Source organism: Carcharodon carcharias (genome assembly GCF_017639515.1).
Source record: "Carcharodon carcharias isolate sCarCar2 chromosome 24 unlocalized genomic scaffold, sCarCar2.pri SUPER_24_unloc_3, whole genome shotgun sequence".
Lineage (NCBI taxonomy): Eukaryota > Metazoa > Chordata > Chondrichthyes > Lamniformes > Lamnidae > Carcharodon > Carcharodon carcharias.
In genome coordinates this window covers 155,516-176,810 of record NW_024470606.1, presented here as the reverse complement: position 1 = coordinate 176,810, position 21,295 = coordinate 155,516, and the positions used below count along the sequence as shown (strand labels likewise).

The 21,295-nt window shown below is 41.9% G+C and overlaps 1 non-coding gene across 1 annotated transcript; it reads left to right on the top strand.

Annotated features, from left to right (window-relative positions):
* The first annotated feature begins 5,393 nt into the window (after positions 1 to 5,393).
* On the top strand, positions 5,394 to 5,465 carry trnad-guc. The gene has a single exon. It is a non-coding gene; the product is annotated as a tRNA-Asp (tRNA).
* The last annotated feature ends 15,830 nt before the right edge of the window (positions 5,466 to 21,295 follow it).

The following is a 21,295-nucleotide window of genomic DNA, read 5'->3' as shown; positions in this document are numbered from 1 at the left end:
CTCAGCTTTGAAGTGAGAATTCAACGGAAAAATTGAGCTGATTTTAAGATTTCAGTAGAAAAGTAGAAGACATGTCAGCGAATTGTTGAGACAGCGCGACTGGTGCAGCAATAAAAATAAAGGTTTAATTCGAAACTGAGGCCTTTTTAGAGAATGAGGCCTTTTGAAAAGCAACCATTCTAACCTCAAGGAGAAGAATGATCTGGCCTGGGATTCTGGACCATTCGAATTTCAATGGCATTGGAGAGTTTCGCAGCAGTAATAAACAAATTGATTCATGCACTAGAACACCCAGATCACTTTGCATCTCATGGTTCTGCCATCTCTCACCATTTGGATTATGTGCCCCTTTTTTTTCATCCTGCCAAAATGGGTAACCTCACGTTTTACTACGTTATACCACATTTGCCAGAACTTTGTCCTATCACTTATCCTGTCTATATCATTACGCCCTCTTCACAACTTACTTTCCGACTTGCATTTGTGTCATACTCACTTTCTTACCCACTTTTCCGGGTGTTCAAGTCTCAATTGTCACTGTTAGAATGTTGTGAATGTGGAGTTATTCCCGTCAGGTAAAGTTTGAAAGCGATAGCAGAATGAACTACAATATATTCAGGAATTTAGAACATGAACATTTCACCTGGTGTCCAGCCTTGCTTTCCAACTATCGCCCAATCCCCTCTTGTTCTGGGAGAGGAAGTGGGAATGCAGCCTGTACCTGGGACGGTGGATATTAGAGGAGAGGCCTCTGCTCCTCCCAGCTACGCAAAGGTGGACACACTAAAAGCTTTTGTGTGGTCCAGAGGCCATTACCCCAGTACCTGCTGCTCCCAGGGGCATTTCGACATCCTGTGCCGGTCAGTGCCCCTTTTCTGCTTGTGATCGGTAAGTGAAGGAGTTCCATATGCATCGGGGAGTGAGCGGGACCGAGAATGCGAGAGATTGGAGCATCAGTCCGGAGCGGGGAGAGGCCGAAACGATTTAAGTCGGCGGTGGGTGAAGACGGAACCATGCGGATCACGAAAGAGGTGGGATGGCGAATGCAAACAATTATTGAGATATTTCGGAGGGGTGGTGGTGGGGGGAGTCAGGCCAGCATGGAGACGGGGAAATGAGAGCTAGGACGGCATGGTGATAGAGGATTGGAAGAAGGAAGCAAGGCCAGCATGGAGTTGTCTTTAGTGGGGGTGAGCGGTGAGAGGGCGGGGGCTGGGCGGTGTGGAGGAACCGGCTTGAAACATGTACCCTGTTTTTTTTAGGTAAAAAATGATCCTGATGTTTTTATATCAACTGTGGCAGTCTCTTCATCTGCTGTTCGTTTTTTATTCAAGCATTGTTTGTTTGCAAGCTTTCACAGTCCCATACCCAGATATAGAGAGATGTTTTATTCAACTTAGTTTAAAGAGGACAGAGTGTTTCCACCTGCTTGAAGTTTAATAATTACACACAGTTAAAAATGGTGTAGCAACACCTGCATTCAAATAGAGATCACACAAAATGCTATAGTCACATCAATCCTTGTCATAAAATGTTCCCAGATCTTTTAGCTTCCCACCACTAATTTTCAGCCTTTTCTGATCGTTTCTGCAATTCTGAGCATTGACCATCTCAATCCCTCAGCAGGGTCTTATCAGGCTTTGTCCACTATTTCTAATTTCCCTATCGGCCATCTGGACATCAGTGACCTTATTGCAGATGACCACTCTGCGCCCCCGGCAGGTCCTGCCTCAGCGAACCGAAAGTTGTCTCTGGTTTTCTGCATCGCGGAGCTGCTGACCAGGATGGAGCCGCTGTCTGCCTGAGCGAGCAGAAGAATCGAGAGTGAGGGGGGACGGGCTAGTTCAAATGGGAGGGCCGAGGGAACTTGTTGCAGAAAATTTTGCGACCAAGTTGGAAGATTTGTTCTTTATTTTCTCCAGCTGTAACATAGAGAAGGCTGCAGTGAAGTTGAGCGCATTTGACAGGGAAAAGCTATATTATTGACTAGGCCTGGGATCATGCCAAACAATGTAGAGTGTATAACTGGCCAGAAAACTGTTTAAAAAAATCACTCTGCACAACTGTTTCTTCCATGCATCCGCTTAGACGTGCATGTATATGTCAAAGTCGGCAAATTTCTTTTATTATTTTTTAAAGATACACATGTTTTATTCTTCAAACTGAGCCAAGAGTTCGAAGAAATGTTTGCAAAAAATTTTGCTACTTCCACATTAAGGCACGATCATACTCAATGCTAACAAAGATATAAAATAAAGGCCCAGCCTCCACAAAAAGCCAAGAATACAGTCCAATAATGTTTTAGAAATTTTTTAAATGTCACTTCAAAATCGTCTGGAGAAAATATAATGAAGCAAAGAGCTTAAGCACGCGCCCCTGGGTCCGTCGTGCTAGCTGGGTGTCTTCAGGCATTACGGTCACTTTTTTGAAATGAATGCCACCCAGCTTGGTCTCCTCAAACAGGCCAACCAAGTAGGCCTCACTGGCTTCCTGCCAAGCTCCAATTGCAGCTCTCTGATCCTCAGGTCATTTTCGAAGCCCTGGGCAAATTCCCTCACCAGGCGCTGGACGGACGGTTTACGGATAAGCAACTCTGTGGAATTCTGGCATCGGTGGATTTCTTGGAGCATGACTGTGCTCCAGCTGTAGCAATGAGGTTTCTTCACTTGGCCAGTGGAGGGGGCACATTTTCGGGCTGCCCTGGTGGCCAGCTGCTTCCTGGGTGCTTTGTCGCCGGTGGATTTACGGGTGAGCTGTTTGATACCAGACATCTCTGCTCAAAGGATGGACTTGTCCACCTGCAGTTGTGAAATCAGATGCATGATTTATGTTTTTGTCTCCAGAGCGCAGCACAAGCAATGATCATTGCACTGTTACAGAGGCAGATACTAAAAGCTGTGATAAGCGAGGAACAAAGACTCCTGCTAGTTAAGCCTATTCATTTTGAATTGGCTGATTTATGAGACATTCCAGTATTAATTTTGCAGATTTTAGGAAGAAGCTAAAGTTCACCCAGCACACTGTTCATCTGCAGCTGAGCGAGCGCACAGAAGATGAATGAATTGCAGTCCAAGGGCAGTGTGCTTCCTCCTGCCGCTTCCTTACATGGCAATGGATGTTACTCACCATAGAAAAGAAGTCAGATACTGTCATTGGCCCAGGCCTAGTTTGGAGACTAGCTGGCTGCTGTGTGCAGGGATATTGGCAAGCTGGAGGATGAGGAGGAGGGGGAGGAACTACCTCCCAATCGGGATTGTGTCAACCTCCACCAGTGGCACTGAACAGCGGTCAGCATTGTTGAAAACAGCCACTCCGCACAGTCACAGCTGAAAGGAGCCATGTGAGCCATCTAGAGAGTTTGTGGCAAGGAAACGTGAGGATGAGGTTTAACATTGCAACACCAGTCAGAATGAAAACAGTCACACATGAGTCCAATGAGAAAGAGAGCCCCTCAGCAGTTGCATTCACAGCCACATCAGGCCGAGCTTCATTTGGCAGCAGCTATGGGTGGGAAACGGACATGGACGGGCCAGCATCACAGGTCCACCACCATTTTACCCATCTCCTTAATAACCAGTCGTCAGACACAGAGGTGTTTTAGGTGGGCAAGCACACTATGGCCTAGGAGAGATTCTGCGTGAAATCAAAGCCCTGACGAAGGAAAATGGTGCCCTACGTGCAGAGAACAAGATACTGCGGGTCCAGTTGAGAATTTGGACAAGGAAACAACACTACTCAGTATGATTGTTGTGTCCCTGCACATTATGCTGTGTTGTATGAGACACCTAAAAACCGTGTTTTGTGAGCTTGGAATTGGACATCCCTTAACCTGGTAGAGATTCTGCAATTGGATGTCATGCAATGTATGTGGATCATTCCCGCCAACTCCATCCACCCCCATCACATGTCTGCTACATTTATAGCCTTTGGATTCCTCTCGGTAGCCAGAGAAAGTAACCAGTGACTTTCCTCTCTCCATTTAAGCTGCAATTCCTGGAAAGCTGCACTTCATGAGGAGCATTGTTGCTCTCTTGGAGGGCAATTGTGGCACTGACTGCAGGCTTGAAGGTGAAAAGTGGGTGAGTACTTGTGGAAACCTCTCTCCATTACGTGAACTCAGGTCTCACTGAGAGGTACCATCCTGCACTCGCCCTCGACTTTCCCAAGAACATGTTCACTAGCAGTGAATCAGAGAGACCAGGCCTTAGGCCAATTGGATAACTTCTCTATTTCTCTCTCTTGCAAATCCAATGGATTAGTAATCTAATCAATCATTCGTAAACTAGTCATCTAATCAATTCTAGCCAGACTGAAATTCTAATAAACAGTTTCTACAACAAACAATGTACTGGAGCTCACCAACAGCCCACCCTACAAATGTGTTCTGTACCCTCGTGCCACAGATATCGGCCTCAGATTTAATCGCATTTAGAATACTGTAAGCAACATTCATCTACATAACTTTTATAAATAATAATTGATCGTATTCATATTGTAGAGAATGTTCTCATATACCTGACTCACCCAAACGAGAATAATTATCGTTTTGTGTAAAAACAATCAAGTATATTAAAAACCGCAAACTGCAATTGTGAAAATATATCGGAGAAGGGCAAGTGGCGATCGCGAGAGAAAGAGAGTCATCCATTGGTGCCAGAAGACTGGAGGATTGAAAATGTTCCATCCATATTCAAAAAAGGGGGCAAAACCAACCAGCCTATTACAGACCAGTCAGTAGTGGGGAAGCTTTGACAAACAAAAATCCTGAAATAAATAAATTGAAATTAATAATTAAAATCTGAAGTCTGGCGATCGCCGAAATTGGCAACTTTCCTGGAAATGTACATGCGCAGGTCTCACTGTCGGCTGCATTTTCTCATTGAGAAATGGAACCACTATACTCACAAGGAATTCTTCACGGTATAACTGCACTGAGCATGGGACAACTCAATTTGTATTCTTCAATAATTCTGTCAATTGATGGGTTATTAAGCATCATTAAGTCCGGGCTACTGCGGATTCTGGAAATCTAAAACAAAAAAAATGTTAGAAAAACTCAGCAGCTCTGACAGCATCTGTGGAGACAAAGGCAGAGTTAGCGTTTCAAGGCCGTAATACTCTGGACTCCAAACGTTATCTCTGCCTTTCTCACTACAGATACTGTCAGAGCTGCTGAGTTTTCCCAGCAATTTTTGCTTTTGTTCCATGAAGCCCAGATCGGAATTAAGACAGTGTGACTTCACTCAGAGAAGATATCCTGCCATCCTTGGCTCTGGGATCTCTGAAGGAAGCCGGCACCTCCTGCAGCCCCACATCAGACCACCTCTTCAATTTCATTTGCTAATGGGTGAAGCTAACCTCAGGTTCCTTTACTTGGAGTGCTCTTTGTGTATTCCTCGTTAGTATAGTGGTTAGTATCCCCGCCTGTCACGCGAGAGACCGGGGTTCAATTCCCCGACGAGGAGACATTTTATTACAAATTAACACAAAGGAAGCAATTGGAAATTGGTTGATATAAAGCAAACATTTCGTGCAAATAAAGGAACAGCGGTTGTTTTCAGAGGTGTGTGAGAATAACCTGAAAGGAAGGCCTATTCACAACAATAGTTGGACGACATTTCTGTATGTGTTTTAGCACAAAAACTGTTTTTTTGTCCTAAACTGGCTTAAATCGGAATATCCGGGAAATCGGTGAATCGTTAGCCTCATTCCAGAGCAGTTTGCTGAAACAAGACACTTTGAAACCGAGCGGAACCGGCCATGCTGAATTTAGTAATGAATAATGAGCCAGAATTCATTAATAATCTGAATGCAAAAGTGCATCTTGAAAAGAGTGACAGTAACATGACAGGGTGACTTACATTGTAATCTCTGCCACTGTTTTTTTTTCGGATTTTAAAATTTAATTCTTGTTTCCGGACGGCAGCTGTTTAGTGTCCTGCTAATCATCCTCCATCTTTTATTTATTTGCTTGTCCCATTACATCTCCCTCAGTAAAAACCATGAATCTGCACATTTCAATTCTCTTTTATGGTCACTGCACGGATCAGCAGCTCCTTGGCTCAGAGATTAATTTCTCTTTCGGTCTTTCATTGATCAAAATTTGCAAGATGTTGAACGTCATTCATATCCATCGCTCTTCCTCCTCGCCAATTTTTCAGAATTTTCTTCCCCTGTAACTCTGTCTCATGAAATCCCTCCTAACTCTCTTCAATTCCCGAGACTAAACAGCAGCTCAGTCTCTACATTTAACTCATTGACTGTCCCTTTACCGTAGTCCTTCATGATTGCAGGAGGGATTCGATACTTTTGTTTGTAGCGTTGAATGGATAAAATCGTCCCATAAACTACTGCCGCTGACTCGGAATCTAGGACCCAGGTCACAGTTGAAGAATTAAAACCAGAGATTTTTACAGGGGAATTAGAAAATAATTCTACACACAAATGACGCTGGAGCTACTGATTACGGCAAATATTGTTTAACCCATTGTTTTATTTTAAATCTGAGATTCAAATAATTTCATTAAAAGAGGTTTTAAAGGAATATGAGAGAAAAATGAACATATAGCGGTAGTCACCAAACAACCAGGATCTCAGAATAACAGAACGTGCTCCAGCGAATAAAGGATCTCAACAAGAGCAAAGCTCGAGGAACAGCCCCTGGTCATTCAACTGGGTAGGATAGAGCATTCTGGAATGAATACTGAGTTCAAAAATTTTAGATCAGAACATCTGCTTCAACATTGATCACTTATCTTTCTTTATTCTTTCATGTTACATTCGGACCGTTGCTAATGGCCATTCATAACCTCACATGGACACATATTTTTATTTTCTTTCCTACAGCCATTATATATATTTTTGTAACCATGGAACCTTTCCCCCTGCCCTCCATCCTCATTGACATTCTCTTATATACACGCCACCTACTCCCGCACTCCACTGGTTTAAATCCTGTTATATTCACATCTTACTTCCATTTTGATTAAAAGTCATCGACCTGAACAGTTCAACTTTTGTCTCCATATATGCTCTATGAGCTGCTGAATATTTCCAGAATGTTTTGTTTTTTTAAATGTTTCTTTCAGTTTTCCAGTGTCCGTACTACATTACTTTTCTATCTGAAGGCATTTTGGAAAAAAATTCCTGAACGGTATTCATATTCCTCGATCTCGCTCGTCGCCAATCTTTCAACTTTCTTGCTCTGCAAAACCATTTGCTTTTTGAACTCTCTCCTCACGCTTCTCAACTCCGGACAGTAAAACACAGCTCAGTCCCTGGAACGAATTCTCCTTCGTGATTCATGCACTGATTTGATCCAAGAATTCCGGATGCCAAGGGAATCAAAAGATCATTGCCAGAACCTATTTGCGTTTCCTGAGAATCTCGGACTAAGGGCCACAGTCAAAAATCTAAAGCCAGAATAGGAATTGAGAAACAATTCTACACAGAAAGAGTGCTGGAACTTAAGAGCTCCCACTGTACACGCAAACTAATGCTTGATCGCTTGTTGTATTTTCAATCTGAGATTCATAGTGTTTTATTAGAGGGTAATATGAGCCAAAGGCGATCACATGCAGCTCTTCTCCAATCAGGCACAACGTCACTAAACGTGTTCTTGGGACTAAATGGCGTCAACAACAGAAAACATCCGAGGCGAACTCCTCATCTTCCAACTGCAGCCTTCTGGACTCAACACTGAGTTCAACGAATTGAGACACTAGAATCTGCCTCCATGTTGTTTCCAGCGTGTATTTTTTCTTCTTGCGGTTTGGTTTGTCACATTTCTTTCCTTATTCTCCATGTTACATTCGGGCAGTTGCTGTGCTGCCATTCACAACATCATCTGGGCACATCTTTTGTTTCCTTATTATACCCATAGAATCACAGAAACTCAGAAATGTTACAGCGCAGAGGGGGTCATTCGACGAATGTTGTCTGCACCATCTCTCCGATTGAGTAATTCACTTTGTGCCATTCCCCGCCTTCTTCCCGCATGTCCGTTCTTCCTTTCCAGATAACAATCTAACTCCCATTTGGATTTTTCCCTTGAACCTGCCTCCGCCACACTCTCAGGCACTGCATTCCAGACCTTAACCACTTCCCGCGAGAAGGAATCTTTTTTTTTTTACCTCGTATCACTTTTTCATATTTTCAAGTACTACTTTAAAGCTGCACCAGCCCGAACTTGATCCTTTTAGGAACGGGAACATTTTCTTCACATCCAATATGTACAGATCCTTCTTGATTTTCAATCCCTCCATCAAGTCTCCTTTCAGCCTTTTTTTTTTCTCTCAGGAAAATAGTCCTAATTTTCCAATCTACCTTCATAACTGAAGTTCCTTCATTCAGGAAACACTCTCGTGAATATTTTCTGCCCTCTTTCCAACACCCTTTACATCTTCCCATCCATCCACAACAGCAGCGGCCAGAACCAGACGGGATGCACCAGCTGAGGCTGAAATAGTGCCTTCTACAAATCTTTTTTATCTTATTGCAATGACAACACCCTTTGGTTATTGTGCCATGAAACCTCTGTCTCCTGTCCTCACAGACAATCGCTTTCGAATTAATCGCATAACGAATGGGTCAGGTTTAAGCTCTGTAATCCTGTCACATCCAGTCCTGAATGGTAGTGGTTAATTAAACACTGATTGCAGAAAGAAGCTCCAGAATCGCCTTACCAGCGATTCTCACATCCACAAAGCAATAAAAGAAAAAAAAAGTTGGCAACGTGTTCCAAGTCTTGCAGCAATTCTACCCTGGGGTCCTGTGAGAATCCCAGTTGAGAGTCCTGCAGTGGCACAAACCGCATCACCTACACGTTGGCAGATACCACAGTCACCCTCTGTTTCAGTGAGATTCATGTCAAGAACAATTTTCAGGTGCAATGAAAGCGGAGAACAAAATTCATTGAAATGCATTGTGATTGATTGAGATGTCTTTAAAGACGGTTTTTTTGTGCTAGAATTACTTCTCAAATCCCTCGAGATTTTCGAAGATTGATCCTCTTTGTGAAACTGTGTGTTGCGGATCCAGATCAAAGATGAAAAGAAAATGGGATTTCCTGCAAAACGTCTGCACTTACCCCAAAGTAGTTTTCATTTGCGTAAACCGGCAAACCCACTGGTTCATTTGGTTGAAATGAAGAGGAAGCGATACTTAAGGACAACGGTGCACGTTCGCATATAAGGAAATTTCGATCCTGTTGTGCTTCTTTATATTCATACGTCATTGCAAACGCTTTCCACCGACTCGAAAATGCTCAGCACTTTGCCTGATTAATTTTAAATAAGTAAAAGTGCCTTTGTGATTCAAATCAGGATCTCATCCATTACTAGATCTAAGATGTCACCCAGTAAACCACTATGAAAAAATGCAAACAACACCAGGCAGCGATATTCTCAAGCGTGTCCCTCTATTTTGTTGCAAACTCGGTGGAAATTCTTCACCTGCTACAGGGCAGTAAGGCAGTGTGAACTGAGAATTTTCAGGAATGCGGAATTGAGGCGGATATGCTATCAGGAAATACTTGAATGTTTGTGAATCCAGGAAATCCATGACACAGCTGCCCCTGTGGTCATCTTCTTACAGACACCACACATAGGAAACAGCAGGAATTTTTGACCTTGGAAAAGAAGCGGCCTTGATTCACCAGTGGGATTCCAGAGTTCAGTAGTTTACATTTGGAGGTCAAGTTTCATAATCCTAGATTCGAACAATCATAGAATGGGTACAGCAGAAGAGGAGGCCATTTGGCCCATCCTTTCTGTGCTGGCCCACGATCAATCCCCTGCCTTCTCCCCGCTCCTTGCTCGTTGTTTTTACTTTCAGGAATTCACTGTTTTCTATTCTCTTGATTATTAAAGAATGAAATGTGATCTGATCCAGCATTTTCTGTTTTTGTGTCCGATTTCCCACATCCGCAGTGTTTTGCTTTTACCTTTGTGATCGAAACAAGGTTTCTAACCAGTTAAAATGAATTGTTAGTTTAAACACGGAGAAGCCGTTGCACCCGGCGGTAGGAACCGGGCTGATTTTTATCATTTATTCCCGCCACAGGTCTACAGCGATAGCGCCAAACAGGAGGAAAGTCAAGGAGCACTTTCTACACTCGGAGTACCTGCAAGTCCAGAAAAAATCTTAAAATTGACCGAGGCTGCCTTAATTTCGAAGGGATGGATCTTTTCTTGGACATCAAGGAAAGGTCCCTGTTACTTCAGCTCTACTTGAAAAACTCAGCAACCATTGTTGGTTTTTTGCCGTTTGACGGAGAGCGAGCACCTTTTGCCTATCGGCAGCGCCCAGACAGGGACTTGAAACCTGGGCCCTCAGATCATCTACCGACTGAGCTACCCAGGCTTCACTCCGCATTTTCCAATATCCGTCCTCATTATTTAACAAGGGTCAAGACAATTTTTTATGTATTTCCTTATTTGTTAATTCACCCGATGCAGAGCATTTCCCTCACAGACAGACCGGCAGCCTCCCTTTGGCTTCATTTCACAAATCCTCTAACTTGCTGCAACTACTCGCTCCTTAGCACTGGCGTGTAATGTGACAGCTGTTCTTACCCAGGTATCTGCACTGGGCCTTTAAACTTTTGAATATTGCATTGATTCCTGGAAGCTATAATTGTAGTGGAAAGCTAAAAAGACACGGAGATGGATTTTGCAGGTGGATAAACAATTTCAGATGACGTTTGTTGTCGGAACGTGTGATATCATCTCACGGAAAACATCAAAGCTGATTCGGAGTAACGTTCTAAATTGTGCGAATCACAAAGGGTAGGGGCGGAAATAGAATAGTCGGTCCAAGGGGTTCATCGAAGAAATTCCAACACAACCTTCCCCGCTCTTTCTTGCCTAACGCGCAGTTGCATAAATCATCCAATCCTCGCTCACCGTTATCGGCGCAATATTTCGAAATGATCCTTCTGCATGAACCTCCCGAGGAAACGATGGTAATGTCCGGCTTCATTATATAGGCGGCTAATTCTCAATGCTCTTCCCGAAAGTCATTGATTAAATTTAAAGCCATGCATCGACAAAACGGATAAAGGAACTTCTAAGATTTGAACGCATTCTCTTTTGTTCATTCAACAGGCGCTTTAACCAACTTAGTCACAACGCCCAATCTAACCAAAGCTCTGCCACGCAAACTTCAGAAATGTATCCCAGTGCTTTGAGGCAAACTTCATTGTTTATCTGTTACGGGCTGTATGAGAGTGCGAAATGAGAACGTTGATCTGCACCGGGCTTTCAAAGCTTTGAAGATTGCTTTTCTTTCAGTGAGGTATTACGTTGCAGAAATTCCAGTGACAGGTACGAAGGGACTAGGATTTATTTCGCGAATGGGGAAACAAGTTACTACTATGCTTGTTGTGGGAAAGTGAGGTTCTGGCTGGTGCCAGAGATGCTGCTTCAGAATTCCAGGTCAGCTATCAGACTCACACTCCATGAATTAAAGACCAGCCGCGTTGCCGGAATCAGACACAGATCACAGATTATCGATCTGTCATAATTACCTTGGGATGGTAAACATGTGACTCCAGACACAGAGCTCTTATCTGTCTCCATGAAATAGCCCAGCAAAGCACTGGGTGTTATTCAAATCACTCAGTTGCAAAGATCATTTAGCTGCTCTCAGCAATGGCAGATCACGCCTGTTCGCTTTGTCCATTTGGTAGCTCCGAAAAGAGCCGTTGTTACAAGTGGTGCTGAAGCCGTGTTTTAGACTCGCTCCTCGCGGATGCGGCGGCCAACTGGATGTCTTTGGGAAAGATGTTGACTTGCTTGGCGTGGATGGTGCACAGGTTGTGCACAGGAATACTATTCCTGTGCACAGCTTTTCAAAAAATTCCTATCTTTCCAATAAGGATTTGGAAATTATATAGGACACTGATGACCTCTGATTCTCCCTCCGGCGATTTGCTCCCTCCACATAATACCAGGGATGTAAATGAAGCCATCCACCTATTGTTCCTCCGGCTGCGGTGGTAACCTACAACACGACTTCACATGGCACAAGCCCTTTTGTGGAATGATTTTGTTGCTCAATACTGCAATGAAATATCTATGTGGATTTATGTAAGTGACTCAATTATTTTATTGACTGCCGAAAATGTTCAATTTATAGAACAATCCAATATTTCCTTAAGCGGACATTTTTCATATAAAACTATGCCGTCCCTGCGAGCTACTCGGGATGGCTCATCTGCACAGTTATGGTGCGAGGAGAGATTGAACCTCATGTCAGGGCCGATGGCAATAGAACCTAAGCCGGGAGCATGATGGACGCCTGCTTTGGTGGTTCAGGATAGTCACATATGGAACCACCGCGTGGGAGAGCCGGAATGCTGCTCCATTCTACTCAGCCTCTCATCATAGGACAGTCCCCTCACCTCGGGGACCTGTCAATGAACATTCGCTGTGCCACCTCCAATGGAATTGTATCCTTCCTTAAATATGGAGACTACAACTGCAAACAATATTAAAGTTATGTTGTCACCAAAGCCTTGTGTTATTTTAGCAAAACGTGTTTCTTCTTGCACTCTTGCAATACAGGGTAAAATACATTTTGTCTAAGAGAGGTTATGAATGCTTGCATAGCAGCCGCCTGAAGACAACATGAAGGAATAATTAAATAAATGGGGCCAAACCAAGCCGACAAAGGGAAAAAATAATAAACAGGATGGAGGCGATTATTATGATCTAAAATCGATGAACTCAGTTTTGTGTTCAGGCGGCTGTACAGTGCTGAGCTGAAAGATTATTCGCTTTTCTCCAAAATTGCTTTTGGTGAGGCGATTTAGTCACTAGATTCTGTTCGGTTATTTAGAGATATCGTGGCCAATTGTGAACCAAGTCGTGTGTGCACATTAATGATTTTTTTTGCAATAAAACGCCATCGATCATTGATTTATATTAAAACGACCAGTTACTGTGTACAGAAGTGAGCTCTGAAGTTAAAGCACCCTTGGTGTCTGAGATTGTTTCCTAATTTCAATGTTGAAATATATCTTCTTTTTTAACTGTGGCCCTTACTCCCAGAATCCAAGCAAGCAGAAAGAATTTCTCCAACTGACCATAGCTGTACAAGGATAGTGGTACCCTAGTACATGAATCACTAAAAAAGTTTGTATGCCAGTCCAACACGTTTTAGGAAGACAAAGGGAATGTTGACGTTTATTGAGGAATAATGGAATATAAAAGTAATGAAGTTTTACTGCAGCTGTACAAGAGCTTGGTGAGGATACATCTGGAATACTGTGTCCAGTTTTGGCCTCCCTTTGAAAAAAAAATGAATTCGTCATAAAACGATAATATGTTTCATAATATTATTTAGCCTTATGTTGGTTCTACCTAAGTGACTGAATTAATTGAATCAGAGTCAGATAGACTGTAAGGTTGAACTTGTCAAAATATGCTAGGGGAAAAAAGACATTTGAAATGCTAATGAGTAAATATGAATGAGAGCAGCATGTAGGGTGTGAAATAAATTTGCATTTTAAATTAAGTGGAAACGTGGTTGGTTTTGAAATGTATAGTAGGCTGTTTGCAACTATAAGCTAAATAGGGCAAAAGGAGAGAGGTCATATTGACCTTTTGAATGATTATTATATACCGGGAAAATTAAACTTCTAAAGACCTGTAGAATAATGAAATTTAGAGATGAAAGAGAGAGAAACATATATGAAGAAGCATGAAAGACTGGATAGGGGGGTTGGCCATGTGAGACTGAAAGGGACTGCGTGTGAAGCAGTCCTCGGGGACAAGCTTCCAACCACTTTAGCAGAAGTCTGCTGTGTCCAGTAACAAAAATGTTGGGTTACAAGACTTTGGGAATCCACAGTCTAGTTGTTCGTGTGCTCAGTTGATTTTGTATTTGCAGACCTATCTTGCATCTTTGCCTTATAGGGGGAGTGGAGTTGGAAACCTGTTTAAGAATTTTGAGAAATGTTAATACTAGCTATCCATGTGACTTTAATCTTCTGTGCTTTTATTGTTTTGTTTTGTTCCTTTAGTTAATAAATGTTTTAACTTAATTTTAAATATCTAAAGTTGTTTTTGGATTCAATTCCTCTGAGTTCATTGCAAAAGTCCTCTCGTAATAATAGCAAATTGCCAAAACCGTTGTCGTAGAGCAGCCAAGTTTCCGTTGTGTATTTGGCCCAACTGGCACATATCATCAGCCATGTCATAAAAAATGCATAAGAAGCATTTCAGAGATATTCCACTCAATTAATTGCTAGGAGGAAGGCTTTATCTTATGATGACAGTTTGGGCCTGCACCCATTGGAGTTTAGAAGAAAACGAGGTGATCTTATTGAATCATACGTGATCCCAAGGGGACTTGATCGGGTTGAGGTTAGAATTAGAGGCACAGTTGAAAAATGAGAGGTCTCCTTTTTAAGAGGAGATGACTTTTTTTTTTCTCCCAGAGCTGCACTCATCTGTGGAATTCTGCATTTTACTGTCTCCCTGAAGACTTTCTTTCACCCCTGAGCAAACAATTAAGTGTTTGCATCGTGCAGATATTATGATTTATGAATTTATGAATATTGATGACACGCAAAATGTCTTTCTCAACTGACAAACGTTTGGGTCCACGTGCGGCGGCTCTTCATGGTGTGAAAGGAATTGGTCTTCACCGACAAAAATTATCTAGGAGGTTAGTTTTTCTGTATAATGTACCATCCTGAAAGGGCGGAGTTGGAGAAAGCATCCATAGCTAATTACTAGGTTAGCAGGAAACGGCTCTGAGCCTTCAGCGATCATTGCAAATATAATTGAACCGACCAGAGCTCATTTTTATATCCCTTTGACTTTGTGTGATGTATTTTATGACTCAGCTGTTTACAGGCCTAGTGAGATGTATCTATATTTTCTGTTCATTAATTCGCCTGATCTGACTTCATTCGGATGTATTTACATTGTAGTACCGCTCAAAACACAAGTACATTGAGAAATAGCACACAGGTTCACACACATCTCCAGAATAATACGCACCCACAATCCCTTTGCAAATATCACAATATTATTCATAAATGGACATATCTCAAAGCGGATGTAACCCAGACTGGAGACGCCTTAGCGGCTTTGTTAAAAGAGCTATAAGAATGGCAGTTTTTGTTTCTAGAAATGCGTAGAGCACCAATTTACATATTCAAAATTACACCGTGTTCCATGTATCATATCGATTTGAAAGGCTACCAACTGAAACAGCTACAGGATTCGATAAGATTAATCCATATTATTCTCTCCTTGAACTGTGTGTACAGGACACAGCGGGGCGAAAGGGAAGAAGAGTAAACAGTAGAAGCAGAGCCTGTCAGTAAGAATGTAGGTGTTACACAAAGAGCAGATATTGCAGGCACAGGGCGATAAACCGGAGTAATATTTTCTCAGTGATGCGAAGCTAGAAACCATGGAGCAAGGAAGCAAAGTGGAATTGGTCTCCCAGTCCAAAATTCATTCTGTACTTGTAGATGAGTACGAAAAATACTGTTAAACTCCCAGTTTCGAGGCAGTCAAACCCAAGGCATTGCCCATCGCTGCTGTTAAGGACTTAAATAAATCTCCAGAAATTTCTGCAAAAATCAGATCCCACAACCTGCTTTGCTGCTCCATTACAAGCATGCAGCATGACGACGTGAAAACAAAAAAATCACCACAACCATATTGCTCATTCTATACTGAAGGTCGGGGTGATTGTTAATTTATTGATGGGGTGTGGGCATTGTTGGCTAAGCCATCATTCATTGCCTATCCCTAATTCTCCTCGAGAACCTGATCGCGTGCTGCCTTCTTGAACTGCTACAATCCATGTGGAGTGGGTACACTAAGAGTCTTGTGAGGGAGATAGTCTCAAGATGTTGACATCAGCCTCTTTCTCTTTCTTCTGGGCAGCCTTTGCTGTAAAGGACTTGAAATAAATGAATAATTGTCAGTATTGAGTCCCAGCCTGAAGGAGGAAATACTTCCGGTAGATATGATATAACAATGGTTCACCAGACTCTCGCAAAAGCAAGGTTTTGTGAAAGGCAAATCACGTTTGAACAATTAATTACAGTTTTTTTTGAAGGAGAAGCATGTTTTGTTGATGAAGGAGAACCTGTAGACGTGCTGCACTTGTATTTCGAAAAGACATTTTAGAAGGTGCAACATCAAAGGTTATTGCAGAAAATAAATGCTCATGGCGCAGGGGGTAATACATTGGCATGGACAGAAGGCTGGCTGTCTTTCAGAACCAGAGAGCAATATAAATGGGCCTTTGTCTGATTGACAGGATGTGACAACTGGGGAACTGCATGATTATATGCTGGGGCCTCAACTTTTAAAAAATTACATCAATGGCTTGGATGAGGAGAGTGAAGGCCTGGAAGCTAAATTTGCAGATGTCACAAAGATAGGTAGGAAATTTGTGAAAAAGACCAAATAATTTGCAGATGGAAAAGGGACGGGTTGAGTGAGTGGACAAAAATCTGGTAGATGGATTATAACATTGGAAAACGTGAAGTTGTTCACTTTGCCACGGAGAATTTAAACAAAAACATTAATTACACAGAAAACGACTGCAGAGTTCCAAATTGCAGAGGCATCTAGGTGTCGTAGTTCATGAGTCAAAAAAACTTAGCATGCAGGTACAGCAAGTAATGCAGAAGCCTAATAGAATGCTATCATTTATTACTAGAGGAATGAATCACCAAAGTAAAGATGGTATGCTTCAATTCTACAGGGCATTTATGTCGCCACATCTCTAATGCTGTCTTGCAGTTTACTTAAGGTGTGATGTAAGTGAGTTGTAGGCTGTTCAGAGGGGGTTCACAACATTGATACCTGGAATTAGCGGGTTCTCTTATGAGGATAGTTTGGACAGTTTGGGTTTGTTTCCATTGTAGCTTAGAAGAGTGAGGAGTTTCTTCATTGAAGTATATAAGATGCTAACTGGCCTTGAGGACGTGGAAATGATGTTTCCCCTTGTGGGTGAGCCAAAGACTAGGGGGTACTCTCTCAAAATTAATTGTGTTCCTTGTAGGGCAGAAATGAAGATTTTTTTCTCTCTCAAATGGTTATGCAACGTTGGAACTCCCTACCTCAGAAAGGAGTGGAGGCGGTGTCATTTAATACTTTGAAGATAGAGGCAGACAGATTCTTGGGGTAGATGGGGATGTGGAACTTGAAATGCAAACACATTAGCTATGATCTTTCTGAGCGGAGGAGCAGCCTCGCGGGGGCAATTGGCGAACTTCTGCTCCTAGTTCGTATGTTCGCAGATATGCAGATATTGGAATTCTGAAGTAAAAATAGAAAATTCCTGTTATACTCTGCAAACACTACATCTTCCTTGGAGAGGAACAATTTCAATATTTCAGGTCGGAAAGCCAAAGGTGCTGTCTGACCTGCTGAATAGAGCCAGCGATTTAAAAGGTCGAACTGCACGTGTTGATAATAGAGCTTGATCCCTAGATTCATTCCTGGATTCAGAGGTGAGATTGAGTAAAATGAGGTTATTCTCTTTGAAGTTTAGTATAATTAGTGATGAGTAGAAATTTCTTCATTCAAACTTTGAAGCACCTTACCCTAGAGGATTGGGAGAGCTCAATATATTCAAAGCTGAAATCCATCGATTATTGAATACTGTGCTGATCACGGGATATGAGAATTGTCCGGCGCCTATTCCTCCGTCCGATTGGGAGATTTTTTTTATTATTAAATAGAGATGTTAAGGAAAGGGAAACAGAGACAAACAGACAGATATTCAAAAAGTGTCAAGTAGAGAATGAAGGACAGAGATACGCGTCGCAATTCTATCCCGTCATTAGTTGAAAGTGGAAAAGAGAAAGGCTTCCAGGGAAACAAAGACCCACTGAGAAAGAAGTTCAGAAATTAAGACGCACAAATAATAATAACAGATTAAAAAAGTATACACATTTCAATACGAGGACGTAAGCGATGAAATTATGAACTTTGGCAGAACTATTATGGAAAGTCGCTACAGTGTATAAGTGTGAGTTTTTGTAAATTGGGGATGGGCAGAGGGATATTTGTCTCCATTCCACAAAGTTTGTATTGTACTTCGAAAAGTGTATTGGTTATTTGGGTTTCTACATCGAAAAATAGTGTATTCAAGCGTCGAGATCATGCTAAAACATTAGCAACTGCAGTTCGACATTAGTAAGGAGCCCTGTGGTTAAGGATGGTCACCGATCTTCAGAAAGGCATGAGAAAGGGGGCAGAGGACGCTCACAGGGAGGTTTCCAAGGATGAAATCGTTCAGTCATGAGGTGTTGCTGGGGAAGTTCTGGCTGTTGCACTTCGGACAGAGAAGATTAGAAAATCATCTAATTGTGATTTTCCACATCACGTGAGGTTTGGGGAGGGTAAACAGGAAAAGAGTCCCTCTGCTTGTAGGTCAATAGCTAAAGACGTGGATAAAAAGTCATTGAGTAAATGATATACAGAGGATGTTAGCAGAGACATTTCCACTGAGTCGTTGGGATCTGCAATGCCCCAACTGAAAAAGTGGTAGAAGATAATTTTGTGAATAAGTTTAGAACAAAATTGGAAAGGCTTTTGAAGGAGAGTGTCTTACAACAACTCAATAAACAAGAACAATGCAGGAGCAATAAACAAAAACAACACGCAAAGGAACAGTACAAATGCACACATAAACATGCCCACGCACAAAGTAGGACACATATTATAAGATATAAAGTGACTTAGACAGTGTGAGAGAGGGAAGAAAAGGTGGGTGTCATTAATTTAGCTGATATTTGCTGTATTTATGACAGGAATTTCGTGAATACACGCAGATGAATAAGAATAAGGAAACTGGCTTATGTTGTTGAAAGGTGTGGGGTATCATCCCACGTAAGGTATGATTTGTGTAAAAGGAACTTGGTCCAAATTTTAATCTGCGCAAGTAAAAGGAGCTGTGCAGTCGACAGGATTCATATCTGCACGAGAATACCCGAATGGATTTGTACTTCATCGCGTTAATCACTTAGCCACAACTACATAACTTGGTAGTCAATAAACCACACTTATCTCCGCCCAAAACAACGCTCATAAAGTGGCCGTCTATCGTGTAATTTTGACTTCTTGTGCTGAATATAAGTGTACTTTTTCATTCTTCTGGTTACAGAGATCTGTATTTTCCTCATTTGGTCTGAATCTGGTTTGATGCAGAAATATTTTTTTTCTGCCTGTTTCTCTTCTTTTCCCAATCACTCTTAAATATACTTACACACAACGCAGATACACACAAGTGCATTGAGAGATAACACAGTTACACACATATTAATTCAGAGCTAGCACACCAAGAAACACAATTCCGTTTTCAAACGTCACAGCGTTAATTATAAATACTTGCACATTGAAAAACTGCTGTCACCCAATCTGCAACAGGAAATAAAGATTTTGTTGGCAGAAACACAAAGAGAATCCATTTATATTCGACTATGATTTTTCTATTTTCGTATTCTATTCTGCTATTTAGATTTGGAAAACTACCAAGAAAAGTGCTTGTGGATTCGATACAATGGCTCGAAAGAATCTGCTTCCCCAGGCTGTGTGTGTATTCAGAACATAGGAGACGGAATAGGAATACAATGGGCAGTAGCTGCAGAGCCTGTCAGTAAGGATATGGAGAATAGACAAGGAACCATTTTCATGGACCAATTGAGCAAGGAGAATATTTTCTATCTGGTGAGAAGGAAGGGACTGTGGAAAAGCAAATGGATTTAAGTCTCCAGGTAGAGGGCTCACAAACCATCACTGCACATGGACAAGAAAAAATCATTTGTAGAGCAAAACTTCCAAACTGTCATATCCGAGTTAACACTCATTACAATCGATATTCAGACAATTGTCCTGAACTTGCTGCTGCAATTAGAATACAATGCATGTCACTAAAAGAGGCATAAAAAACATGCAAACAAGTTTTTGAATTGTAGTCTATTATCGTGCAGTAGAGATCAATGTTCACCTCTTCAGTGGCTTAAAATTAATCAGGAATGCTTTATCTGTGATGGCGCTGTACGACAGGGGGAATTGAGAATACTCAGGAAGGTGCTGTTGAGGCAGAAGATCAACCAGAAAGATCAGGAATTTGTTGAGAAGCCGTCAAATCCATGATACATCTGTTCCTGTTTCTCATGTTCTTACAGGCACTACTCTGAGGAACCACCAGTAGTATGTTGGCCTTGGAGTGGAAACAGTGCTGATTCACCAGTTGAATTTCAGAGTTCAGTCGGTTACTTCAGGAGTTCAGCTTTGATAATTATAGAAAGGTATAATCATAGAACAGATAGAGCACAAAACGTTTGTTCCATCCTGTCTGTGCAGGCTCGCTGATGGAGAACTTCACCTATTTTCAATCAGCCGCCTTGTCCCACACGTTAGTTTTCCTTTTCAGGGCTTTTCATTGTTTATTTTATCTTTAGAAAAGAAGAATGAAGGATGATTTGACTGAAGTTTCCATTCCGTTTAAACCACAAGTTAGGTTAAAACGAGAGATGCTGCTATCCCTGGCGGTAGGCGTGGGGTGGAATCAACTCACTTTTTTGACATTGATTCACAGCGATGGTGTCCATGCCAACCAAGAGAAAAATCAAGAAGCTATTTTCACATTTAGGGCAGCTGTAAATCTAGAAATAATTCTTAAGAGTTGATCGAAACTACAATAATTTCCTGAAGGCAGTATTTATTTGCTAATGAAGAAGTATCTGTCTCTTCTGCTCTCTTGAAGAATTCAGCATCCCTTACACTTTTCCACCCTGTAGCTTCACGGCGAGGGGTGGGGGGTAGAGGGTGCAGAGGGGGAAATCACCTGGACTCAAAAGGCAGCGTTTGGACCGGGACTCAAACCGCAGACCCACAGATTAAACCTTTTATGTTTTACTGTTTGAGATATTCAGCTGGATCACACAAGCTTCCCACAGATGCCTTCACAATCTGACATGAGGCACTGCAAACCATAGTTTGCTTGCATTCCCTAGTTTGGTAATTCACCCTCTACATCGCATTTCCCTCACAGGCAGACCAGCAGCCTCCCTTTGGATTCATTGCACAAATCTCCAAATTTACAATGACTACTCGCTACTCACTCGAGGCTTGTGATGTGACAACTGTTGTTACACAGCTGTCTGCACTGAACTGTAAAAGTTTTGAAGTTTGTGTTTATTGTGCCGAGAAGTTAAGTTGAAGAAATTGGAGAGGAAAGCTCCAAGCCCAGAGAGTTGGATTTTGCGAATGGGTAAAAAAAAATCAATATTGTGTTTGTTGTGGGA